The sequence below is a fragment of the Corvus cornix genome, chromosome 26 (assembly GCF_000738735.6).
Source record: "Corvus cornix cornix isolate S_Up_H32 chromosome 26, ASM73873v5, whole genome shotgun sequence".
In the NCBI taxonomy this organism is placed as follows: Eukaryota; Metazoa; Chordata; class Aves; order Passeriformes; family Corvidae; genus Corvus; species Corvus cornix.
Genome location: NC_046354.1, coordinates 4,274,764 through 4,300,842, shown reverse-complemented (window position 1 = coordinate 4,300,842; position 26,079 = coordinate 4,274,764). Strand labels below are relative to the sequence as shown.

General features: G+C 51.6%; 2 long non-coding RNA genes across 3 annotated transcripts; one reads left to right on the top strand and one right to left on the bottom strand.

Moving 5' to 3' along the window:
• Positions 1-1,617: 1,617 nt before the first annotated feature.
• Positions 1,618-17,251, bottom strand: LOC109145285. The gene is made up of 2 exons (XR_002046586.3): positions 7,971-17,251; positions 1,618-3,637 (listed from the first exon to the last, which is right to left on the bottom strand). It is a non-coding gene; the product is annotated as an uncharacterized LOC109145285 (long non-coding RNA).
• Positions 17,252-21,447: 4,196 nt separating this feature from the next.
• LOC109145284 lies at positions 21,448-26,069 on the top strand. Of its 2 annotated transcripts, XR_002046585.3 has the most exons (3): positions 21,448-22,072; positions 22,615-23,738; positions 24,345-26,069. It is a non-coding gene; the product is annotated as an uncharacterized LOC109145284 (long non-coding RNA). The 2 variants fall into 2 exon arrangements; XR_005603650.1 differs by lacking the exon at positions 22,615-23,738 and having other exon boundaries at positions 21,467-22,072.
• Positions 26,070-26,079: the final 10 nt, after the last annotated feature.

The following is a 26,079-nucleotide window of genomic DNA, read 5'->3' as shown; positions in this document are numbered from 1 at the left end:
GGTTTTGCATCTGGGTGAAGGACAATGTAACACTCCTAGAAATTCCCAGGAAACACTGCAAAGAGCAGAGAAACATTTCTCCTCCCAGCAAGATCAGGGCATTCAGGCAGACCCTGATTTTTTGCAGTGCTGGATCCCCCACCCTGCTGAGAGCCAGCGGTGCTGCCGGTTAACAGCCACCAACATAATTCCAGGATTGAAGTGTTTTATCACTGGTGTGGGGCTATGAACCTTGTGAAAACTCTCTGAGTTTTGTTTTCCTGAAGGTTTTGACTTGTGGAGACCGGCTGTTGTGCAAGGACCTATTATAGAGTTCCTTGCAGCAGAAAACTGCAACCCAGAAGGAAATCCGCTTTCCTCTTGCCCTGCTCCCAGGACAGCGGGGGCTGAGCCTGCCCACACACGCATTTGGCGGGGGTTTGGCTTAATCCTAAATTTGGGGGTTTAGGCAAGGGCAGGGTTTGGTGTGGTGCACCGGGGAGGACACAAAACATTCAAGGGAGACCTTTGCAGCATTTCCACTCCACTGCTGGGCTTGGCAGGAAGGGGCGCTCTGGCACTGCCGTGACCCTGGCAAAGATTCTGCCAGGTCCTTACAGCCCTGTGGCTCCGTGTGGTGAGAGGAGGAGAAGCATTAACCTTCAGCTGGGGTGACTTGGGTTGAATGGTGAGATCTGTGGTGTTAATGAGGCCTGGCTTCTTTATGAACCTCACCTGCTTGCTCCCCTCCATCCCTGGGGTCTGTTTCCAGCAGGCAGAGGGAGGTGTTTGCTGCTGGTTGAGCGAGAGGAGGTTCCTTTGCTTCAGCTCCTCAATCTCCTGTGAATGCAGTGGGTCAGAAAGGATGGGGTGAGCACATACACCCTCCTGGGGGATTTGCTTTTGGGGGATTTGCATTTGGGGTTATGCTGCTGGCAGGTCCATCCAGCTTCCAAGTATTCCCTCAGAGTGTTTGGGCTGAAAGTGCTCTCATCCCACAGTGTTGTGAGGGGGACTCACCTTTCTTGATCTTGCTTCCTGGCTGCTTTTTACTAGAAGAAGGTGCCCGTCCCTCCCTGCCATTGCGGTCAGGAATGATGTGGCTGCCCCAGTGCCGTGTGCTGTGGGATCCTGGCCAGTGAGTCAGGTGGGTGTCCATGGGTATAAGCTCAGCCTGCTCACCCTCCTCCTTGGCAAAGCTGCCCTTTCCTTTGTGCCAGGAAGCACTGGAGTAATTAAATATTACCTGCCCTGGTTTCTTAGCCCTTGATGGGATTTATTTGGGTTAGCAGACCCTGGAAGTCCCTATGTTCTCTTGCTGGTATCACCATTACAAACATGTTTATAGCAAGGACTATCCAGGGCAGAGGGAAGCCCCACCTGCAGCCCTTGAAGCTGATTGAGGGTGAGGAAGCAGGTTGGGCTTCATGTAGGATTTGTGTTGAAAATTTGTGTCAGGAAAGCACCTGCTGACAGCCAAAACAGATGGTCTCAGCTGCTTGGCCAACTCAGTCTGCCCCACATCCTCATCCTGTGGCTTCCCTCTCACGCCCAGGATCTTGGTCAGTCAGGAACAGTGGCCACCCCTCTCAAGGTTCCAGTTCACCAGCCAAGATCACTCCAGGGCAATAAAAAGACTCTGTTTTGAAAAAGTCAAATCAAGTTTATTTTCACAAGAGAATATCTCCAGTCATATTTTATTCATGGTTTCCAGCTCACACAGCTCCACTGCTTGAGATTCTCTGCAGGAGTATTGGTGCCATGCAGGGGGACTGAATGGATTCCATCTGGGACACATGGGATTAGCTCTTTTCCAGGGGACACCTCTCCAGATGAAGTGGATGTGCCGCCCTGTTCCCATGCTTGTGGTGCTATTTTGGTACCTTCCAAGCAATCTGCGGGTGGGAGCCCTGCCCCTGAGCAAGCAGCTGGAGGATGATAATGCAGCTCAGAGGACCAAGCTGTAGTTTTGCACAGCAAGTCGCCAGGACTGCTGAAAAGCCAGATTTATGGAGAGAGGGCTGCATTCCTTCGCTGCTTGGAACTGCAGCATCCCCACCCACCAGCTGTGTCCCAGCCTCGCTGCAGCTACGCCCTGTCCCAGCAGAGGAGCCTGAAATGAGCTGCTTCATTCTGGGGACTCCCACAGCCCAAGCAGCCAGGTCTGGCTCTCCCTGTGCCTTTGCTCAGGGTGAAATTTGAGGGCTCCAATTTCTCTTTGCTCTCTCCCTCCTACTTCATCTGAGAAGGTGTCCTCTGCTTGCCCTCGCTCCCTGGTGTCTCGGATCTCACGCGTCTCCCTGGCAGTGAGATGGTCACGATAATGGCCTGAAATGTCCTTCCTGATGCAGCCCTGATCATGTTACAGCTCCACTCGTGGTCTTGATCCTACTTACTTTGGAAAATGGCAGAGGGATAGCCCCATCTGCTCCTAAGAAAGAGAAGAATTAACAATTCCCTGTCCCTTGCCAAGGGCCAGAGCTCTGAAGCGTGACGACTTCTCGCATGTCTGTTGTCAGGTGACGGTGCCTGGGAGAACCCAGAAGGATTAGAACTTGTTCCCTTTTGGCTCATGGCTCTTCCCTACCTGTCTCCACTTTAGGACAAGCTTTCAGTCTGAATCATTGGCTCATCCTATGTAAATACCCAGGAGCCTTAAACTTCCCCGCCTGGGTTTGCATGTGAGGGAGTTCAGTTGATAGGGATTATCAGATTAGAAAGAACCACCCTCTAACTCTGTTCCATGGGACAGGCTGGGAACTTATCCAAAACAAAACGCACTTCCTGAGCAGGGGCCAACCAGCCAAATCTGATCAGCTCCCAGGGCTCTGGGTCCACAGGCTAAGCTTGCCCTTGGGTCTGGTTCTGAACCCAAACTTCAGAACTGGGCACAAGAAAATCAAATCATGAGCTCAGATCTGTCCCATTTATACAAAAGTATCTGCTCCCCTCCAGACCTGAGGACAGACCAGAAAAGATCAACACACTTAAAACACTTTACAGCTTGAGCCCATCTCCTGCAAAAAAAACCCAGGATTGAACACTGGGAGCTGCTGTGCAGACTCATTTCCCTGGTTCTCTCGCACCTTAAAGAGAGGTGGGTTCTCTGGAAGCAGGTGGCTCCATGCTCCAGTGCCTGAGGCATGAAGCAATTCCTGGAAGAATGCAATTCTGGATGCTGTAAGAGAAACACCCACTGAGTTGTTTAACAATGCCTCGCTGCGTTTTTGGATCCTCAACAAAGGAAGCGATGCCTCGGGAGCTCCTCTGGTGGTTTTGCTGCTCTTTAAGGAAGGCAATAGACTGTATAGTTATCACCTGAAATGGGATCAAATCCCTCCCACCAAACTATACAACCTACTACCTCACCTCCACAGAGCACAACAGACGGATCACAGGCATGGATTTGCTTTACTTGCACCCCCTACCCCCACACCTGGTGTAGAAGTGGATGAGGAGACCTGAAGACCTGACTGTCTCCTTAGGAAAGACAGTAGATTGTATAGTTAGCTCAGAGGGAGGACCGGACTCCACAACTATTCAATCTACTACCTCAGCCTCAAGGACAGCTTGGGACCATGGCAGCCTAAGGCACTGAGATGATCCTTATCCAGGCACTGGGATGAGCCTTATCCCAGCATCGGCTGCTCCACAGGTCCTGTGAAGAGAAATGCACAAAAAATCATCAGAATTCGTGATGTCAGGGGAGAGGAGTCATATCCAACCTTGTCCCGCAGCTCTTTCTCCTTCTTCAAACCTCCTTCAGTCCATTTGGACTATACCTTGTGCTTGGCAATCACACTGGCTGCAGACTTCATGCACCCAAGGGTGCAGAGAAGCAGCAGCCCTGCTCTTGGAACCTCGGGCTACACATGGAGATAGCAGAGCTCTCGGGAAGCTGCAGCAGTGCCAAGCACACCCAGCCAGGCTGACCTCACCTCCTGAACACACAGCGTATCTAGAACAAACCTGCCAGACCAGATAAGAGAATCCATCAATTTAGCTGCTGTGCACTCCAGGGAATTGAGCAGATTAGAAATAACTGAGTACAAGGAAGCTTTTAGGCTGCAAATGTAATGGTATCGAGTACATCAAGGCAGATCTTATTTCCTAAACAAATGAGTGCAACATGCAGCCGTGCTGTCCCTCTAATGCTCCAGCCCAGCCAGGCAGTATTAGCATGGATCCGAGACAGACTGGCTTCCCCCCAAGCCCTTGGCTCACCTTCTGAGGCTTCTTCATTCTCTGTACACCCAAATACAGAGGCGAGGTATTAATCTGCTAGTTTGAAAGAAATGTGTGAGGTTCTTTTGCAAGGAGAAAGAATTCCCCTTGGAGATTAAAGGAAGCCCTAACGACGAGGGAGCCACGCCAAGCAGGCTGCATGTGCAGCCCAGCACAGACCCAAAGGACAACTTCCCATGGGAGCTCAGCAGGAGCCGTTCCCAACCTCTGCAAGCGTCTGCCGAGTGCTGTGGTGGGAGAGGAGGGGGCTCAGGCAGAAATCTCCAAAGGAATAAAAGCTGCCTAATGCTTTGTGCTTCTGCAGCTACCAGGCAACAGCCTAAATATTCCCAAAGCTTTGGTGAACTGCTGTAGTGGAATCCTTGTGAGAGTTTAGGATGGCCTCGGGTACAAGAGTATCTTTGCAGCAAGGTTTGGGAAGTGCCCTCTTCCAGAGCTCTCCACAGGCTCTCCTCACTGGCATTCAACACAGTCCAGGTAATTCTCTTAATTTCCTTTGACAAACTGATCCTTCACAGGGAATGACCCACTGTGCTGGACCATCTGGCCCAGGCCTCTCCTGGTGTGACAGGGTATGAACAACGTCAAAAACCCAACATGGTGGGACTGGTTCCTACAGCATTGAAGTGCCCGGCCCATCCCCGGTGCCAAGTGCATCCCAAACAGCCTCCTGATGGGAAATGCCATTTTTATCAGCTTAGAAAGAGATGCACAGGGGTTGCACATCCCTTCTCAGCACATGCAACACCAGCCAGAGCTTCAGTGAGGTTACAGCCAGGCCCAAGGGTCCATCAGGTCTGTCACTGCTCAGCTCCTTGGGGACAGAAGGGTTAGTTTAGACTAAAGTGTTTCAGCTTCCCAAAAATTAAGCTGCTGCCACAAGCATCGAGCAGGAGGGTGGCAAGAAAGCCAGTGGATGCTGCACTAGTCAGGGACTGGGAGGGTGGTCCAGGTGATTCCTGAGTGATGCATAGAGGCAGAGGATGCTCATCTTCTCCAAAGACTTTTAGCAACTGACCGGGAGGAACAATTTTTCCTGATTCCCTATCTGGTGGCTTATATTACTTTAAGCACATAAACCAGATGTATCAGGCAGGCATGCAAAAGGTCACTTTTGATACCATTGCAGACAACAGGCATTTGGGCCAATCTCAAACTGTTGGTGGGAAATTACATTAAATAACTCTGAGTTCACATAGATGTAATTATACATGGAGAGAGAGAAAAAAAATCCCCTCTGACTTCTATAAGTAAACCTGAAAACAGAAGACTTAATTATAATAATTGTCTTAATGAGTAAAGGTATTGGGAATACCCAGCTGCTGACTCTGGAATCCTGATTTTAGCAGGATCTGTGAAGAAAGGAGTCAAACAGGAGGATTTATGGATCAAACAGGGGTTTTTTTTATGCCCAGTAAGGATGACTAAGAGCATCCTATCCTTAGTATCGCTGTCACACTTGTTTGTCCTACACAAATTGCAATGACAGGAACCTCTCCTCATGGCCCGAGGTCTAAACCATCAAGATAAAAGATGAGGAAGGAAGGACATGTGCCCAAATTTGCCTGGATGTGATGTAGCTATGCAAAATTCTGGATAAAATATCCAACAGGGTCTGTAGGAGTCAGAGGCCCACACCCAAAGCCTCTCACTGCCTTCTGAGATTAAACCCAGTTTTGGAAGATTTTTGGATATTTGATTGCCAAGAACGGGACCTCTTTGAAAAACAGCATTTTCTGTGCAGGCCTTAAGGCAGTGGCCCTGTAATTTTCACTGTCCAGATTCATATGGATTCCCTCAAAATTGGTCAGATTTGATTTTTACAAAAACACTTGATTGGTTTCTGCAAGCACGAAGGTCCTGTGCAGAGTGTGTCACTACATGGTCCCATTGTCTACAGGTGCTTGGAGGTGTGGGGAAAATTGGCAGATACAGAGTATGTTTTTTCACAGCAAGATCCTCCAGGCTGGAATAAAAATGGCATTTCCAGTCCAGCTTTCAGACTTGTTTTTGGGATCAAGAGGTGACCTAAACTGCTCCTCATTTAACAGGGCTCCGGGTGGCTTGTGATGACCCCAGCAGAAAACCCAAGATGATGCCCCCCAAATTTTGAAGCATCTTCACGCCAGAGATTCCTGAGCACAGCCAAGTATCTGCGTTTAAAAGGAGCCCACCTCGGAGAGGAGCTGGAAAGGCTCCGAAGCTTTGAGGAGCTGATCTGGTTTATTAAGGAGCACTGAATGAAATGGAGGAGGGGGGAGGAGGAAACCATAAAACAACAAAGTCTCTGCTTTAAAAGCAGACACCGCTTTCAGCCTTTGTGAAGCCGCGGTCCCGTGTCAGTGCCAAAACATGCCGGGGGGACAGGGAGGGCTTCTCAGTGGGAAATCAGGACCCTGAATCTCCAAGAGGATTTTCAGCCTCCTGGAGCTGGGGCAGAACCGGCCCCGACTCCCTGGAACAGCGGCACTGGCACAAAATGGCCGAGTGTGGCCATTTTGTTCCCTTGGCTTCATGTCCTCCCAACCTGGCAGGGATGGCAAAATAAAAACCAAACAGACCCAAAAAAATTGAAAAATCAAACCCAAAATAAGCCAAAAGAAGCGTGGAAGGTTTTCAATAATTCCCCAACATTGTGGGGACCCACAGCGCCGATTGGAGCTGCTTATCCTGGCAGCAGTGAGGAACCCGCTCACAAGAAAAGCAGAAAACAGACCAAAAACCCATCTTGGACACACCCTGTGCCATGGGAAAGCAATAAAAAATGACATTTGCCAAACTAGCCATGAAGACAAGTTGTTTGTAACTTCTCCCAGGCCAGGCAAACCTCTCAGCAAAGCAAGGCCAACCATCTTCCCAAACACCCCATCCTAAAGTCAATATTAAATAGCACACTTTGAAATAGTTAATCAAAGGTACCGTGAAGAGGGAAAGAGAAATGGAAGTAAAAATATTTACAGTTCAATCCTGCAACCGCCCCTGTCTCTCAGCAATGCTTTTACTCCACACACTTTTAATGACATAGGGAGCATTTCACATCAACTTTGTCATCGCATTTATCATTAAACAATTAGCAGGTATCTTTATAAATAGCTGCTCATCACTTCGGGGTTGAGTCCTATCAGATGTTTCTAAACATCTGGATCATTATTAATGAATCTGATCCTGTCATCTATAGTGCAGGCATCTGTAACCTGCTTGTTATATGACTTATCTTTTATTAACCCTTCCTAAACGCATTATTAGAGGTGGCCATAAGGGTCACGGTTTTTCTAAACGTTTGTGTATTTTCCTTATAAATTTGTATATAATTTACTGTCTCCTGAAGCAAAATTTTTTTCATAAAAGACAGGCGCTACTGATATTTCACAGAGTAATTTCACTAAATACTAAAAATAAGAGGTAAAAAATATCCTTCAGGCTTATTTTTACCTGTTCTGTACTCGATTCTATAGGTTAACTCAAAAATCTAAAGAAAGAAGATTTCTTTTTCTGTAACACTCTATAAAACTGTTCTATTAATACTGTTTTCCCTCTCAATGTTCAGTTCATAAGCTGCTCATAAAAGGTGTGCAGGTAATGTCTACCTCTAACATAGATTTTGACCAAATAATTAAATTTGCACCGTGAAGCACCCGCCCAGCGCCCGCCTGAGCAGCCCCGGCTCCGGGACCACCGTGGCCCTGCCACTCTCTCTATTGTCTGTTTGCAAACAAGCCAAGGGGATATGGAGGCAAATCAAATACCTTTCTGTGCAAGAAAAGCCTTTTCACCTCTTTCTGCTCTCCTTCCCAGCTCCGCTCTGGAAGGGTCTGCTTCTCTCCACATGTCTGGAAAGCCACTCAAGGAACGGCAGGACGATCATTCCAACACCTTATCAGAGCCTGATCCTCCCCGTGCCACAGGGCAGGGATCTGCTCCTCAGAGTGTCCACGAACAAAGCGACGTGGCTACTAATGCCAAGACATCCAGGCTACTGAAGGAAATGCAGAATCACTTAAAAAAAAAAAAATCACTTTTATTTGGCGCATGTTCTGGTGTTTTTGCCCCGCTTCTGCGCAGAATTTTATGGTAACGCCACCAAGTTCCTTTAAACTTTCAAGGCGTGTTCCTGTTGATGGTGTTTCTGTTGTGTATCACACCTTAACGTGTGCAGGATACACACAGAGTGCAGTGAACAGCTTGTGAGCACAGCACAGCTCCAGCCTTGGGAGAAAAGCAAGGGCTTAAAAAGCCAAGAACAGCTATTGCTTTAAATATTTAAATTAAGATGTTTTTATTCCTGAGATGAAAACTTTCAAGGCAAGAAGGCAATAAACAAAAAATCCCTAAAAAAATATCCTCCGGATTACATCAGCTAAATCCAGGCAGTGCCAGCTCAGTGGAAAGGTCAGATCCCGTATGCACCAAAAACAAGAGGACACACAACAGGTTAAAATGATACCGTCCGGCAACGACCGGCTCTGGTCATACCAAGCCGATGTGTAAAACCATCCGCCCGTCCAAAAACAAATTAAGACAACAGTGCTCTCTGGTACTTTATAAATCCAGAAGAAAGGAGGGCTGTTTTATTGAATATAGCGAACAAACCTTTCCATCCGGCTATTCCGTGCAGCCCCGCGGCTCTGCGTGCACCGAGTAGCCCTTACGCTGCTCATACAAAAGCTCAGTTTGGCAATTCCAGGCATTTTCAGTGCTCAACATACGCCAAAACTACCCACTCTCTGCCTCTGCCTTTGGTCTCGTTCCAAAATGTCCTTTTTTTTTTTTTTTCTCTTTTTTTTCCCCTTTCTCTCTCTTGCTACAGCTGGTGCCACGTAGAGACGGGAGAGTTGGGCTCGGACATGGCCGCAGCCTCCAAAAAAGAGCCAAGTCCCAGCGTCCCGGCTTCCCCCTTCCAGACGGGAAACAAAATGGCCATGGAGCAGCCATTTTGTTTGCTGCGGGATGGGAGGGAGAAGGGAAGGGAGGGGAGACGCAGGCCAGGCGGGAAGGATGAGGGGGGAGAAGGGAGGGCGTCAATTCGGCAGGAGCCCAAAAGCTCTGCAGCCATGCCCGGGCGTGTCCTCTTTCCTCCTGCCGGCCCCGTCCAGTCCCACGGCAGGACTGAGCCGGAGGGATGGACACGGGGCTGGTTTTCCATCCCTCCCAAGCCGGTCGAGCCTGAGTTGTCTGGCCTGACACGGGTTACACTTCCCTTCCTGGGCCTGGCTGGCACCTCCATCCCGCCCAGAGGGTCCGGCCCGGCTGCTGCCGGGCTCTGCGAGAGCTCCTGAAGGGAGCCGGGCAGGAGAACGGAAACCAACCCAGTAACGTCAAACTCCTGAACTTCCCTGGGCAGGAAATGGTGTAAATAACACCCGCAGGGAGGGGGAGAGGAACCCGGCCTTGGGGACAGCGTGGCCTCTACAACACGGATCCCAACGGCACCCGCGGGAACAGTGGTGCGAGCTTTCCTTGCTCGCTCCTGTCAGGATGAGCCTGCCTCAGAAACAGGGGCTCTCTCCAGCAGGACCTTGTGCCCACAAAAAGCCTCGTGAGCTCCAAGACTTTTACCTTCCTGCCCTTCCACAGAGCAGCACCACAGCTGCCCATCCGAGCAATGCACCCATGGCTTGAGGAACCGGAGATGCCTCTCACTGGACCCTCTTCTCCCAAAAGCACAGGGCTGAAGTCTCAGTTAGCATCCAACAAGACACACAGATGAATCCCACCCTCCACCACAGATGTTATGTTCCTCCAAATCCTGACCAAAACCAATGAGAGGTTTTTAGAGCAAGGCAAACACCTGACAAACCTGTTTGGGAGTACCTGGCATGGGAAGACACTTAGGAGGACACAAATCAAACACCCCTGGGCTTTCTGCTTCTGTAGGTGGGACAAGCCATGAAAATCAGGAGTATTCCCAGGATTTAGGACTGGTAAGATCTCCCCATTACAAGTCCTATCCCTTAAGGATATAGGGAACTGGAAATGCCAAAAGGCAGCACAGCTTTGAAGCTGTTACAGGACCTGTAGGAAAATCCTGTAAGGAAGGTTGTCAATAGATGAGGCACTTTGTGCTGTATTCACATGGGATAAATTTAAGTACAGGCAGCTGGACCTGCTCAGCTTTCTCGAGTCAGTGGGGAGGGTAATTTCTCTGCAGAATAATTCAGAGCAGAATCATAATGGCAACACCTTGAATTATCCTGTGAAAAAGGTTAAATCTTTAAGATTTTTTTAACAACCCCTATTCCTCCCTACCTGATCCTCACCAATTTCTGGTAAAGTAACCTAAGATCTTCAGGTGAAAATGGTTATGGATTTATTAGTAATTTGCTGTGATTGATTAGGCTTATTAAAATGTCCCTGAAAATAAGCATCACCTGTAACAAACTCCACTGAGAGCCTGCTCAGGGTATCCTGATTTCTGGTATGGGTTTTATGTGGAGCCACGTGACCCCACAGGTAGGTTTGTGCACTTTGATTTAAACTTAAAGCCTGGGAAATTTGAAGGTATTTGAGAGATCCAAGTCTGGTTTATTTTACTAGGCTTTGGGAAGACAAGGCTTGCTTGAAAATGTCTTTGCATGGAGAGAACAGTGACTTTCTTGTGTAATATTCTCCCAGGAAAACCAGCAAGACAGGTTGGAGAATGATGACCAAAGGGCTCTGGATGTATATAGGAACAGATCAGGAATGGCCACATGCAGCATGTCAGGCTGAAGCTAAAATTGAAACCAAATTTCAGCTGCTCTGGCACCAATAATCTCTTCTAGAAACCCCCTGACAACCTGGGGAACTCTCTTTTGACCCTTATTCCGAGTGAAAGTGAACAGAGCAGGACAAGACACATTTACAAGACACATTTACAAGACACGCTTACAAAATGGGGTGTTTTGCCTTCCCCAATAACAGGGCCCCTTGCATCAGCAGCACCTTCCTGGTGGTCCTGAGATGGAGAAATATGGAACTGGGGATATGCACAGGGCTGGGATTGCTGAATCTACCAGTAGCACACCCAAAATTGCACGTAGCACCTCGGCTCTAGCTGGTTATTCCATAAATCTTAGTCAAATGGGGGTGCATGGGGGAAAGATGGGAATACAGAGAATAAGCAAAGGGGGATGTTTGGGAAGCTTATAGAGGGGAGGGTGTCTGACGTGTAAGCATGGGAATGAGACCAGGAATGCACAGGTTTTGTGGACCTGGGAGGGAGCTGAGATGGTTTGTGTCAGGAGAGGGAGGTGTGAACATGATTAAAATGCTGGAGCTTCACAAAGGACAAGGGAGGATTTGCTGAACGGGGATATTTTTGTAGCCTCCAATCTGGGCTGCTGTGGGCTCAGTAAACTGGTGGTAGATTAAACTGTGGTCATGAAAGGAGTCCCTCCTACAGGACAGGCCACTTGCTTCGGTGCCTTCTGCTTCTGTGACCTCACCAGGTCCCTCATTCAAGGCACTCCCTTGACATTCCAGTGTTGAGGAGGGCTGTGGCTGCCTGGGCTGGTTGGAAGCCAGCAGACTGATCAGGCACGTGGCCCCATAATTAAACCCCGTGAGATTCTCCTCCCCAGGGATGTATCCCTGCATGCAGGAGTTGGTTCTCATTCCTCTGCACACATATCCTTGCTGCTGAGAATTCTCATTTGAGAGTAGGTAGAGCATGGAACGCCTTCAGGTCAGAGCTGGGTGCAGAGAATAAGCCTCCCCTTTCTGTTGGGGATCAGGGCTCGTGAGAAAGGGTCTGTGGTGCTGTCATGGGTCTTGCAAGCCAAAGAACTCTACCCTTGTGCTTCAGCTCAGGGTTTTTTCCAACCACGTAGCAAAGCTGTGGAAATCAGCTGCTCATCATCATGTGTTGGAGTCGAACAACTTCCTCAGCATCAGCGTTTCCCCTCTGGCTGTTCGTTTGAATCTCTTCAGGCCTTATCCTTCTGCTCTGATCACACCCCAGCGAGCCTGTACAAACACAGCCCCACTGTCATTCCTCGTGTGCTCTCTCCTCCCCACATTGGCCATTTGCTCATGAAATTCAGAGTAGATGAAAATGTGAGTGAAAAGCCAAGGTGGTGAGAAAAACTTTCCTTGAAAATAAGGAGAAGTGGTTTTGGTTTCACTCCTTGGTTGGTGCATGTGGGTGAAGCAAATTGCCTCCTCTGAGTATTGGGATGGATTCAGTTCTTCTCAGGTTTGTCCAGTGGTACCTTCCCTCACTGGCCTGAGCACTCCCTCGGGAGTTTTTAGGACTCCTCCATTTCTGTCTCAGGGAATTTATGTGCATAAGGCAGCAGCAGCAACAACAAAATAATTTGGGATGGGAAAAAACAGACTTAACAGCTAAGCTCCTGCATCCAGTCTTAGTGAGTCACTTTGCCTCTGTTTCCTCCTTTGGGAGACAGATATTCCCTACCTGGGATGCTGAGAAGGTTATTAGTTAATGTACTAATTAACCGAATGTGCTTTGAGCAATGGAATTGCTTGAGGCAGTGGATCTCATGAAGGTCTAAGTCTAATACTGGCTTTAACAAGACTGGGCTCCCAGTTCTTATCAGCTGGGACACCTTGCCCTCGGCCAGGGAGAGAAGAATTGAACTCCTATACATTATTCATACTGTTGGCACAGCACTTTCGAAGCACAACGGCCGGAGTCCACCCAAGCTCTTTCCTGCCCGATTCTCCCACCACAGATGAAGATGGAGCTGCCGATGGAGCTCTGGGGCTCCAGACCAAGGAAACACAGAAAAACCCCAAGCCAGGGTTTTTGACAATATTGCTGATCTTTTCAGTACGTGCCCAGCAGTCTGTGACCCACATCCCACCCTGCTCTGGAGCTCTGCTCACACCCAGCGCAGTTTCTCCTCTCTCTTCCAGAAGCTGGATGGTGGCAGAGAACTCTCTGTCCACTGAAGTGAGAGATGGCTTCACTTTCCATATCACTGGAACCCATCCCAGGCTGGATTTGGAGGTGCAGCTGCCATGAATCCTGCAAGCCAAACCACTTGAGACTTTGGCCAGTCCTGAGCTCATCCAAAAGCCATTTTGTCCAGCTTCAGGCGCCTTATGTGTCTATTGAGGCAACTGAACAGGGATGTCAAAACCCATAGTGGAGATTTTAACCTACTGAAAGGTTCCAGTAGAGGCTGATGAAGGTTGTTTGCCTTGAATTCATGTTTGGTATGAATACAATCCTGCTCAACCCTGCACTGCATCAGGGTGCCAAAGTTACCCCTTGAGAATGACACTGTCCCCAGGCCTGGGGGGGGGCTGAAGGAAGAGAAACTGAGACGGTTTAGATTACTCAGGGAACTGAGTTTGATTTCCAAACGTGGAACTAAATTCTCCTTCCACACCAGCTCTGCGAGCTCTGAAACCCTGCAGGTTTAGCTGGTTCCTCCCCAGCTGGAACAGAAAATGCCAGGCAATGTCACAGCTATTTCTTCTGCATCACATTTATACAATGCAAAGACTGAATTGTAAGAAGCTGAAAATCATAATTAGGCAGGCAAGAACCTACAGTCTGAAAAATTCATCCCTCTTTAGTCTAGTCTGAGGCATGTATTGTATGAGGTTCTTAAGAGCTGAGTTTTCAGAGCTGCATTTTCAGAACTGAACTGCTTCTGCAAGCAGGGCCCCTAAAATAAGCAAGATTAGCAAATGTTCCCACCTCCAGCAGTTCTGACGATGACACCAACAGACAGATTTTCATCACCCTTTTGGCTGAGCCCTTCTGGAACTGTGGACATATTTTCTACAGGCAGAATCCTTTCTAAAACTCCCCCTTTGCAACATAGAAACTGTACAGATCCCTAACTGCAGCCAAGTTTGACCACAGATCCAGCTCTCGGCCCTCTCTGTGGATGCAAAAATGTTTTGGAGAAACAATATCAATATGGCTTTGCTAATTGATGGTCTTGTGTTGGCTTTGACCCATCAGTTGATTGACCATCCTCAACTGTCATTTCCTAAAACCCAATTTTTTTTCTGCTTGTTTATCTTCCCCGGCCTTGTTTGCACACAGCCACCACCCAAAAAAACCTCTGTCCAGGGAGTGGGATTTATCACTCCTATTTCAGTAGCAGCAGAGCACGGAACAATGTAGGGCCTATGAAAACAGGTACTGCTGTTTTCTTTTGCTTTTCATTTATTCCTTATGGTAAATCAGTGCATTCCAAACCAAACAAAAATCAGAAGATTTAGGACATGAAGAGCAGCCTGGAGCAATAAAACAGGGGCTGAGGACAGGCTGCATTTAGAAATGAAGCAACAAGTAGCCCTTGAAAGCAAATGAAATGTTTAACCTGTGCTGCATTCCTGACATTGTTCCTGGCTGTAGTGACACTTTGGCACTCAGCACATGGCAGGAGCTCAGGTGCCTGGATCCCTGAACGCTGCACACGGGGCAGGACTGGGCTGGGCACGTAAACTCCCCAAGGTAGGGACCATCTTTATGTGGACAGCACTTGGTGTGACAGGTCCCTCAGGACACTCCAGTGACCACCAGGAAGAGCTGTTTAAGTGGAGGTTGACACCCTTTGGGTGTACAGGACACCAGGACTGGGAATTGTAACCTGTAGTTTTGTCCCAACCCTGTCACCAAGCTCGACCTTTCAGAAGACCCTAAAGGACCACACACGCTTGAGCCACTGCACTACAAAAAAACATTGATCCACATACCAGCTCCTCTTTTGATTTCATTTCAGCCCAGGCTGGTGCATTACCTGATGTTTGTAGCCCACTGCAGGGCTGTCACATGTTTTTTGCACAGTTGGACAAAACTGCCAAGGAAAAGAAACTGAAATGAACCCTCAGGATCCTGCACCAGCACCTACCAACTTTACCAGTGTTCTTACGGAGCAGAACTGAGAGCCCAGTCCCTTCCCCGACCATAAGGGGACCGTGTGTCCTGTGCTCAGGATCCCACGGGATGAACAAGGCTTTAAAGCCAGGCAGCCAAACATAATCCACCTTTACCTGCTTGTGGTAAAGCTGAGCTGCGATGAGCAGGCAGAGTCTGGAAAGCTGAACTTATCTGTGTGTCACAGCGATCCCTTTGAACTGCTCAAAGCCCTTTGGAGAAGCCGCCCTCCCCCCAGAGCAGAGGCTTTTCCTGGGCTGGGTCCCGCTGTTTGCTGGGATCCTGTTGGCTGCAGCTCCCCCGGGACTGCCCCAGCCCGGCCCAGGCTGCCGAGCCCGGCGGGGAGCGGAGCAGGCGCTGCCAGGCTCAGAGCGAGCCTTGTTCTCAGCGTGCCTGGAGTGGCCGTGGCAGACAGGGATGAAAACAGTGCCCGGGAGGCATCTGCCTGCAATGGGGCGTGCGCGGCTGATGCGCAAGGATGAACAGATGGGTTGATTACACTGGGAGAAATGGACACTAATCGTATCCAGATTCACCAACTGCAGGATTTCCTCCTGAGCCCTAAAGTACAGGAAGCCCTTACCTGCTTCGTTATCCTGTCTCTGTTCATTAGCCCCTTCCCCCGCCCTGGGAACCGCATCTCCGCTAATCCCCCGAGCAGGGGAGGGCCCGGACTGCAAAGCTGAGATCCAGATGGGAACTCCTACCGTGCTCAGGCACGGCTGGATCCAGCCGCAGGTCAGGGGCAGATCCTCGCTGCCAGCTCCAGCACAGCCAGGCTCCATCAGCTCAACTTTCCCTACTCTGTGAGGTTTTTTTGCCAGGCTCTTCTTTTGCTGCTGCCTCTCTGAAGAGCCAGGAAGATTTCAGGATTAGCAAGAGCAAGGTGAACAACAAAGACTGTCGGGGTTTGACACATCACTCTGTGTGTCTCCACATCTCTGCTGAGATGCAGCCGCTCCTGGGGTGGAGTTTGGTGTGTGTTCACAGCACGTGGCTGTTGGGGACAGGGAGAGAAGGAGGTTTTGTGGATTGAAAACAGCAGAGGGAATTCCCCAGCAGGCTGTAGGATGACTGGCCAGACTGAATTGGGAGGTGATTTTGGAAACCTCATCTGTATTCTTATATCTGGGAGACTGAAACGTGCTGAGTGGTCAGGTTTCATCACCTGCTTGGATTTTCTGCAGTGCCACCTTGGAGAAAGGAGCAAAGCCCTTCTGGACACTTTAATCCATGTCCCCCTGCATTCATCCCAGCTCTCTTCAGAGGCACTGATGTGCTCCCAAAGCACAGCAGCTGGAGGGATGATCCCAGGCATCCTCCCTGTGGGGCTGCTCAGATCCAAGGGTCTGAGCCCAATCCTTCTCCCACAAACAGGAGTTCTGGGAGCAGATGTGCAGAAACTGAAGCTGTTGATCACGTTGGCATCAGCACCTGCCCTGACTTTTGGTGGAGTCTCTATGTGAGGAGTTTTCTGCTTGGAAAACTGTAACCCAAGTTGTTTCTCTGAGTTGGGCTGTTGGGACCTTCTCTCCTTGCATGCCCAGGGCGCCTCCACTGCCAGCCTGAGCTCACGTTTCTGTTGTCAAACTTGATGCAAGCAAATTAGCCTGCTCCCATCTTTGTGCCTGCTCCCATCCTGCTTCCTGCTCCCCATCCAGATTCGCTCTGGCTCCACATGCCAGGAGTGCTGCCCCTGCAACCTCTGTTCCCCTCATCAGAGCCGATGCCCAGTGCCAAGCAAACCAAGACTGAAGGATGGGAGAATCACTCCCTGAATTCTTGGTGTTACTCACAGAACCTCCCAGGCCTTGCAAAGCCACTTCAGGTCTCCACGCCTGGCACTAAAACACCAGCGTGGACCATCCTGTGAGTCCAAACCAGACCTGAAGATTGAGATGAAGGTGGCTGTGGCTGCCCTGCAGAGCCCTCAAGCTGCGGGGAGGAGGAAGAGGAGGAAGCACAATGTGTGTCATGGTCTTGCAGATGAGAAGAAACCTCCTGCCCAGTCCTGCATGAGCCTGGGATGCATGGCCACCTCCCTTGGGCTGGGTGTCCCAAGCCCAGCAGGATGATGATGTGCTGGCAGCAACCAGAGAAGAGAAAAGCACTGGTGCGGGAATGAGCAGGAGAGGTTCACATGAAGCTACCACCCCACAGACCTCCCAGAACAGGGGGATATTTGGTTGCCTTCACCTCAACAACACAACCCCCTCCTTTCTGACTCCACAGATCTCACCTCACACAGTGTGTTGGTTGTGTCCTTTGCTGGGCTGCTTCTCTTACGTTTTCTGTGGCCAGGACTATCTGGAGAGCAACCTTAGCATGCCAACCCTGCGTGTTTCATGGGCTTTCCAGCTGCAGAGCCAGACAGCACAGCTCAGTGCCCATGAGCAACCCTGCAATAACAAACTGGTCACCTCCTAGCTTTGTCCTCCCAGACCTCACCTTTCACAGCAGCCAATTATCACCAAAGTTAAACAGTAGCTACGAGCAACTCCAACATAAAAAACCAGTACCACAGAAAAAAGCTAGAGAGAAATTAGGGACTGAGAGAGGTGTCAGAGAGAGAAAAACACTGCAGGGAGAAAAATAAATGGTATTGATTCTTCTGAGGCCCAGCTGTGGGGTGGTACAGAGGGTGAATCAGATCTGGATGTGTTTGGACACCATCTTCCCCATGGTGCACGAGGCTGCCGGCATCAGCTCTCCCTTGGATGGGCTTCTACAAGGATCTCATGAAACTTGTACCCCCAAATCCCTTGGAACAATTAGTGGAAAGGCTGAGGGTGAAGCCCACAGAGGTCAAATTAGTCTCATTGCCTTTTACCCCTTCTTTCCCCACCAGAAGTGGTTGCTGGAGTGGTGAAGCTGCTTACATGGATGGTCCAGCATGGGGGAAGCTTCTCCCCTCAGGTCTGGCCCGTGGAGACACAGAGCTCATCATTTTCTGCAGCTGTAAATCAGGCAGTTCCCACAATGTAAATTTTGCTCTTAGTTCTAGGGCATTACAAAAGAAAAAAAAAAAAAAAAAAAAGAGGAAAAAGAAAAAAGGAAATCACAATTCAAACTCTGCCTTGGCCAAACTTGGTCCTTTTAAGGAAAGGAAATTTCCCAGAGCCACCCTCGACAAACCTGGGGGCCTGATCCTGCTGTGAGGAATGTCTGTGCAAATCCAGAGTGGCCCTGCTGCCTGCTGGGGGTTACAGCAGCTGAACGAGGCTCCAGCCTTGGAGCAAAGCTCCTGGTCTCCTGCCAGGAGATGGAGCAGAGCTCACACCAGAGCAGCCTGAGAGCAAACTGGGGATTCAGAGGCAATAAACAGCAGAAAGATCTGACTCCCCCTTTCAAGAATTCGCCCTTTCTGCTGAGCCATGTTCTGGAAGCACGAGCCCTGTTTTGCTGTGAGCTGCATGGAATAAAACAGCTGTGTCCCTTGGCTGGACGGCTCTTCCAGGGGTGCCAGATGTTTTGCTTAGGACACGTCAGAAGAGCCTTGCTTGAGTTCAGACTTTTTTTCCTCTCAGGCTGCTTACAGGAGCTTCAGTGGGTTTTTGGAGATTTTTTTACATTTGCTCTCCACCACATTTTTACAGGAAAGCAATAGGGATTGGGAGCAAATTGGGAAAGGTCTAGTTTCACCCCAGCCCCTCTTTATACAAATAATCTGCAAGGGAAAAGCTGGACTGATGAGTGCTGCCTTTTCACTGGAATTAAGGGTCTGAATGTAACCTGCTGTGTCCACACACTGCTGAAGAGACCATCCTGGCACATTTTGGGGGTCAGACCCCACGAATGCCTGACTGCCCTGAGCTCCACAATATGGGAATTTCAGCTGCCAAACCAACCGTGGGGTGTTGTGGAAACGGCAAAAGCAGCAAGATCCAGGACTGGACCCCAGGGTCCCAGCCACCAAACCAGGGTGCATGAGGCCACACAGCTCCCTGCAGGGTCAGGAAGATGTGAAATGCTGAGGCCAACATCTCTGGGAGGCTGTCACCATCCTGGTGGGTAAGGCAATTTTGGGAATGTCCCCAGAGCACAGCTGATACAGCCAGTGCAGGCTGGTGGGTCACGGAGGCAATCGAGGCATGTGGGTGCTTTGTGGCCAGTTCGAAGGTTTTACTGTAGGGCCATGTGTCACTCACTGAAAAAGGGTCTTTTTCAGAGAAAGGAGGAGGAGCAGAGAGGCTGGGCAGGGGGGAAGAGGAGGAAAAATTTGGTGAAGGAGGAGGGGTGGCTTTCATGGCTCCGAGCGCCTGCGGAGTGCACAGCAGCCGGGAAGGAGGACCCTGCCCTGCAAACAAGCTGCTTTTGTTGTGTCCCAACCAGGCCTAAATTAAGTTTGACAGAAAGAGGGCAGATTCCCCCGCGCCAGGACAACCCCTGGGCTCGGGTAGGGCCGGGCCGCCCTGAGGACCTTCGGCTGTGCCAAACCTCGCCCCGGTGCGAGGCGCGAACCTGCACGAGGCCGGAGGAGCCGCACGGCCCGGGAATATCCCGAGCCTTCGCAGGGCTTCCTCCAGCAGCACCCGGGAATATCCCGAGCCTTCGCAGGGCTTCTCCAGCGGCCCCAAGGCCGCTGTGGCTCCTGGAAAAGCTGCCTCCTGAGCACCCCGTCCCGCCCTGCTGCTGGGCATCTCCCAGCCCCGCGCCCGCCCGGGCACGCCGTGCCAGTGTGGGGAACCAGCCAGCTTCTAAACAGTTAATGCTGACAAAACCAGGCGGCTTGAGTTCCCTCCTTCCCGGACCGCTCCTGGTGGAACTCACCCCCTTCAAATGAAATAAAATTATCCTCCTGCTCTGACCTCAGCCGGGTGTCCTCCCTGCTGTTCTCTCGTCCTCCCTGTCCATCCATCCGCTCTTGCCGTGCCCCCACCCTGCGCTGGCGCGGCCGGGAGTGCCCGTGCCCAGCGTTCCCACCACATTTGCTCCGGCTGCCATGTTGAATTGCAAATCCGACATGATTCGACAGATTTTCCCCCGTCGGTGGTGCTCGGTGGGGAACTAAAGAGGCACCTGGGCGACAACGCCCAGCCCCAGGTGGCTCTTGGGGACGTCCCGGGTGCTGGGGCGAGGGCAGGGAGAGAAATCACCCTCCAGTTCTGCTCCAAACGCTGCACGTAAGGACCTGCCTATCTGCTATACATCCCTCTCTAGGAGACCGATTAAAGTCGGGTGTTTTAGCACCAAGGGCCGGAGGACTCGGCGGGAAGGGATTTCGGGGAGAAGGCAGGTTACAGCAACAACAAAGCAACGGAGCAACTGGAGGAACAAAACGTTATTTCAAATCAAAGGCAAAAAAACCCCAACCGCACGAGCAAAAAAAAAAAAAAAAAAAAACCCCAACCAAAATTAAGAGTGAGGTTCGATTTCGTACCAAGGCAGCAAGAGAGACGCACCGTGGAAGAGAGTGGTTTTGTTGTTGAGTAGTGGCTGGATTTAGCTCCGCTTATCCGGACAATCATCGGGGAAGGATCCTTTTCCGAGAAAGGCCAGTTTGAGTGAGACAGCTTTTTTTTTCCCTTCTCTCGCTCGCTCTCTCCCCTTTCCTTCTCCTCGCAGCTCAACGCCAAGAAATGGGCGGTGCCTGGATGCCAGGCTCCATCTGAACGAGACACCCAAGGCCAACGGAGGCTGGCACAAAGGCGAGCTGGCAGGAATTCCTGCACTCGGAGCCGCGCGCCTGCGGGACGAGCCCGCCGCCTCCCAAAAAATCAACCTCCGACACCGCCCGCTCCGGAAAGTTGCCCCATCAGGCTCGAAAACACCCTATGAGGCTCAAGCACAGGGCAAAAAAAAAGGACAAGGGGAGGAAAACCCCCCCCAAGACCCCTCTGCATCGACACAGGTTAAACAAAAGGCCTGGGGAGGTGGATTATTTTTTCCACCCTCCCCATGCTCCTTTTCCCGCCTTCCCATCCCTCTCCTCCCTCCTCTTGTCCTCCATCGTTGTCTCCCTCGCCCGCCGCCCCGGCGTCCAGGCAGAAATGAGCCCTTGGCTCCCTCCTTCCTGGTTTTAGCACAACAGGAGGTGGTGGGTCCTTGAATAGGAACACACACACCCAACATGAGAGGGACCCGATGAGGGGAAAAAAAAAAAGAGGACAAAAATATATATACACACACAAACAACAACCCACCCGCCATGGAGGACGGTTGGGAGCAGTTGCTGCCGAGGGTGGCAGATTGGGGGTGGTTTGGGTGCCAGGAGGTATTTTTGGCCTTATTTTGTTGCTGCCCGAGCACCTGGGTCATGCCGATTGTAAAAGGGAGTCGCAGCGGGTTGGGGAAGGGAGCGGAGGGGGGGGCAGCTGGGGTTGGTAGCGCTGCTGGGGAGATGCCAAAAAACCAAAACAAAACACGTTTTCATTTTGTCTGCACCAGCCTGGGCGCAGGCGAGCGCGGGAGAGAGGGAGGGAGAGGGAGGCGCACGCCAACAGAAAGCTGCCGTGCTCAGACGCGGGCCTGCGGCCACGTCCCTCCGCAGCCGCCCCAGCAGCCGTTCCCGCTCCCTCGTCCCCCTCTCCCTGCCCACCCGGCTTCGCCTGCCAAGTCCGAGTTGGCACGGCTCCCCCGGCTGCGCCGAACAAAGCCGTCACCCATCCCCGAGCCGGCGCTGACAGTAAGCAAAGTGACAGGCGCATCTTCCGCATGTTAATCCAAACGGCGAGAAGGCGAGCGAGCGGCAGAGGCCCCCCCGTGCCATGCACACACACCCCCCCCCACCGAGCCACGCACCCCACCCTTGGCACCCGACAGCCCCGGTGGCCTCGTGCGGGGATGGCGAGGCCCCCGCCGGCGGGAGCACTGAAGCCTCCTCGTCGGCGAGGTTTAAATTGAGCCGAAGCCCTGCTCGGCGGGCAAACGAGGCCACTCGGCATCTGCTGTACCTGTTCCCGCTGCCTTCATCTCGCCTTGGAACCGTGACAAGAGCGCACTCGCCTCTGGTGGGCTCTCAAAGCCGCGGGTCTGTAACCCTTTGCAGGAAGTTGGCACCGATCCCAGGTAGGACTTTACTCCCCGGCTCTCGCTCTCTCCCCCCACCTCCGCCTCCCGCTCCCTCCCCTCCGCTCCCCCACCCATCCTGTCCCTTGGGCCCCTCTTGCGTCCCCAAAACACCACCCGGCCCTCACTCCCCCTCCGCTGCTCACCCGCCTCGTTGGCCGGGGGTAGCGCGGGGGGCGGCCAACGGCTGCTGGGCGCCCACCGAGCCCTCGTGCCCACCGCCCTTGCACACATACCCTGGAAGGATGACCTGGGCAAGACAGAGAACAACAACTTCCTGCTCCGGCTCCCTAAAACGCCTGTTTCCACGCAGGGGTTAGGCAGCGCGGCGAGACGGGGGGAGCTGGGAGGAGGTTTGGGGGTTTGTCGTCATTGAACCAGGCTTTTTTTCTTTTCCTTTTTTTTGGGCTTTTTTCTTCTCTTTTTTTGCCCTTTTTCCTTTTTTTTTTAGCCTTTTTTCTATTTTTTCCTGCCTTTTTTCCTTTTTTTTAATGCCTTTTTTTTTTCTTTTTTTTTTTGAAACATATATTTTTGCCCGGCAGTCCAAACCCAACGCGAAGTGAAAGGAGGGGAAGAGAAATCAAATGGGAAGAGAATAGCTCCAAGTCGGCAGGACAATGCACGGGAAACGGAGAGATTAGCGTAGCTCTCGAAATCCATCACGCCCGCCCCGTTTCTGAACCGTTCGCCCCCGCGCCTCGTCTTTTTTAATTCTCCCAGCTCCTGAATTATTCCAGTCCACGAGCGGGAGGGGAGCGCACAGTCCGGAGTCCCTCAGAGCTGCCAAGAGCATTGCAACAGGAAAGAAAGGAAGCGGGAGAGGGAGAGCCAGGCAGAGCTCTCACAATCGAGCAGCGAGAAGAGCAAGGAAAAATTAACATCCAATTAGTGCCGTGTTTAACGAGGGAGACAGAGGCGGCTGTTGTTTTATTGCCCTGTTCTTTTCAGGCGCATCTGACAGGCAGCAGGGAAGGCACCCCTGCTCCGAGTGACGTCATCATTTTTTATTTTTTAATTATTTCCCCCCCCCTTCCTCCCCCGTCTTTCCTCCTCTAAGTTTCGCACAGACGATCTCGGCAACTCGGCCAGGGAAATTCGGGACTTTCTCGCATTCAAGCCACCGGCTCCCCCCCTCCACATCCAGCCTCCCCCCATCCACCAACACCAACCCCGGAAAAACAACAGCGCCAACCCACCCCAAAGTCTTTGTTCTTCCAAAAAAAAGAAAAAAAAAGGAGGAAAGAAAAAAAAAATCAACGTTGGGATGAGAGCTGGAGGGAGCCTGGAGGAGGTTTCTCCGCGTGCGCGTCCGAGCGTGTGCGTGCGGCGGTCGGTCCCTCTCCCGTCCCTCTCCCCAGACGCTTGCTTGCCTTGTAAAACTTTGCTGCATGTGACGCTGCTCCGGCCTCCTCTGGCAGCCTGACAAGAGCCGCCCGGCCGCAGAGCGCAGGCGGCTTTTCAGGGAGAAACTCCATTCCGAGGGATGAGAGCATTCCCATGTTTGCAGCAAGGGCCGGCGGTACCTCGAGCCAGGGCCGCAGCGATGCCGGCCCTCGCCACGCCGGCCTGACCCTGGGGTCACAGCAGGGGGAGAGGAGCTGAGTTTAAAGCTGGGGAGACTTTTCCCCCTCCTGTTTCTCCCCTGGGATGGGGGGCCCAGCATGGTGTAAGTGCTGAGGGAGGTGTGCAGGGGTCACGGTGGCCGCAGGGAAAGGAGTCTCGGCTGACCTCATGCTGCCACCTCTTCCCCAAAAGACCCAGATCCCTTCAGGGTGGGATGAAACACCACCAGCTCCCCCTGTGAGCACTGCCCAGGAAGGAACAGGGCAGCTCAGTTTAGGGGGATTTGAGGGAGTTTACCCTAAAAAAAAAAGCCCACAGCAGGCAAGCAGGAGCATGGAAAGCAGCTTCCCCACACTCTTCCCATCCTCTTACCAGCCGTGAGTGATGGACGGAGCTGTCACTGTCAGTGCGGCAGGTCAGGCCACTGTGCTGAGCTTTGCCACCGTGCTCTTTTTGGCCTCTTCTCCTGGTTTCCAGACAGGATTTCCCTTGTCCAGGGGGGAATCCATGAGGACCTGGCTCCTCCATAATCCATTTCGGGTGAAGGCCGTCCCAGGGGATGGGGATGTGTGAAGACAGGGACAGGTCCAGGGTCACTGTGCTTCTGGTGCCTGAGCATTTCCTGGCACCAGCCGGTCCCACCAGCCCGGCAGCGGGATCTCCTCTGTGAGGGTTATTATTTTTACATATATATGTATTTTTTTTTAAGGAATTATTTGCCTACGTGGAGCTCGGCGCTGCGGGAGAACAGAGCAAACAGCCTTATCGAGGGCAGCTGTGCCACAGGGCACTTCCTCATGTGTGGCTGCAAGATGGGGCCCTCCATGGCTGCGGGGGGGCTGGCAGCCCCTAGCCTTCCCACTGACCAGACACCAGGGACACACCAGGCACTGTCCAGGCATCAGGAGAGCTCTCTGGGATGTTTCCCTCCCAGTTCCACGGCGGGAGAGCAGCACAGCCACGAGGGGGTTTGGACTGGACTGAAAGGTCTTCAGCAGGCCGATTTGCAGGGGAAACAGTCGCTCTGAGCTCAGCTGCACCTCCCTGGGCACAAAGGCTCATCTCGTTGCTTCCCAGATCCTGCCAGACTCAAGTGTCCAAGCCCGGCGGAGAGACAGACCAGCCTTGACCTGAGATTCCCTCTCCTGGCTGCTGCCGCTGCCTCCCTTCTCCCCCGGGCAGCTGGGAGCAGATGAGGCCAAAGTCCCAGCAATCTCAGTTTTCCACTGGAGGCTGATAAACGGCACGGGCACGGAACGGCAGCGATCCCCACCCAACCTGGCTTTGTGCAGGAGAGTCAATATTTAAACCAGAGTTTGTTTCCTGGGCAGACAGGGGAGCGCCAGTGGGAGAAATCCCCGGCTCCATCCTGGGCGCCAGACCCAAACCTCCTCCTCCACCCCTTCATTTGTTCTCCCGACCACGTTCCACCCTGGATCCCCTCTCCTGTGGGAATGGGGCCCCATCCCCTTCAGCTGGGATACCTGAGCACTGACTAATGGGCAGCAATTTAAGGGAGAGGGATGCCCAGCCAGGGTTTGGGTTGTCTCCTTGCCTGCTCCTGGTGGAGATAATTTGTCCCCTCAAACGAAGCATGGGACAACAATCAAGGATAGAAATAGGAGGTGAGGAAATATTCAATCATGCTAAGAATGGCAGCCCCTGCTTCAAAGTAAGGCAGTGCACTGAAAGCTTTGAAACCTGGTTTTCATTTAAATTGAGCAAAAACTATAGTCAACTGTTGAGTTTTCAGCCAAGTTTGTGGGCCCTGATGAAATGGGCAGAAATTACTGGCAGGATGCATGCACTGGTGCAGCTTTAGGTAAATTCCTTAGGTAAATTCCTCAAAGGACAGGAAATAGCACCTTTCCGTGCAGTAGCTGCAGTCAGGCAGTGCAGAGGCTGCATGAGGTTTCACAGGCATGTGACCAGCAGAAGGTGGCTTTAATTTGGAGGATAAAGGTCCATGCTCCTGAGCAGGTGCTGTGTGACCTGGGAGATGCAATGCCCTGTGTTGGAGCAGGTCATAAAACAAGGTGATAAAAGGCCGGTGGGGAAGGATGGAGCTGTCAGGGGGAAGATGGAATGGCTGAGCCCACATGACTGGTCTGGCAGCAGCAAAGGGTCTCCATCACCCCTTCCAGAAGACCTGAGGGTCAATTTTAACTCCAGAAACCTAATTTCACATACATTGTTTGAAGCAGCCAGGCCCTCTGCTGCCTCCCCGCTCACTCCAGGTGCACCCACTGCAGTTTGCTCAGCCTAAATATGCCCACCTTCCACGGAGGTGGGGAAAATCAGGGGGGAAATGAGTTTTAAACAGCTGGTTTAGCCCATGCTTTGGGGAAAAAACCAAAAGAAGTGCCTGTCTTAAACTTTCTGTGAGTGAGGAAGCACATTATGCAAGAAAAAAAAATCAAAAAAAAAAAAAAAAGGAAAGACCC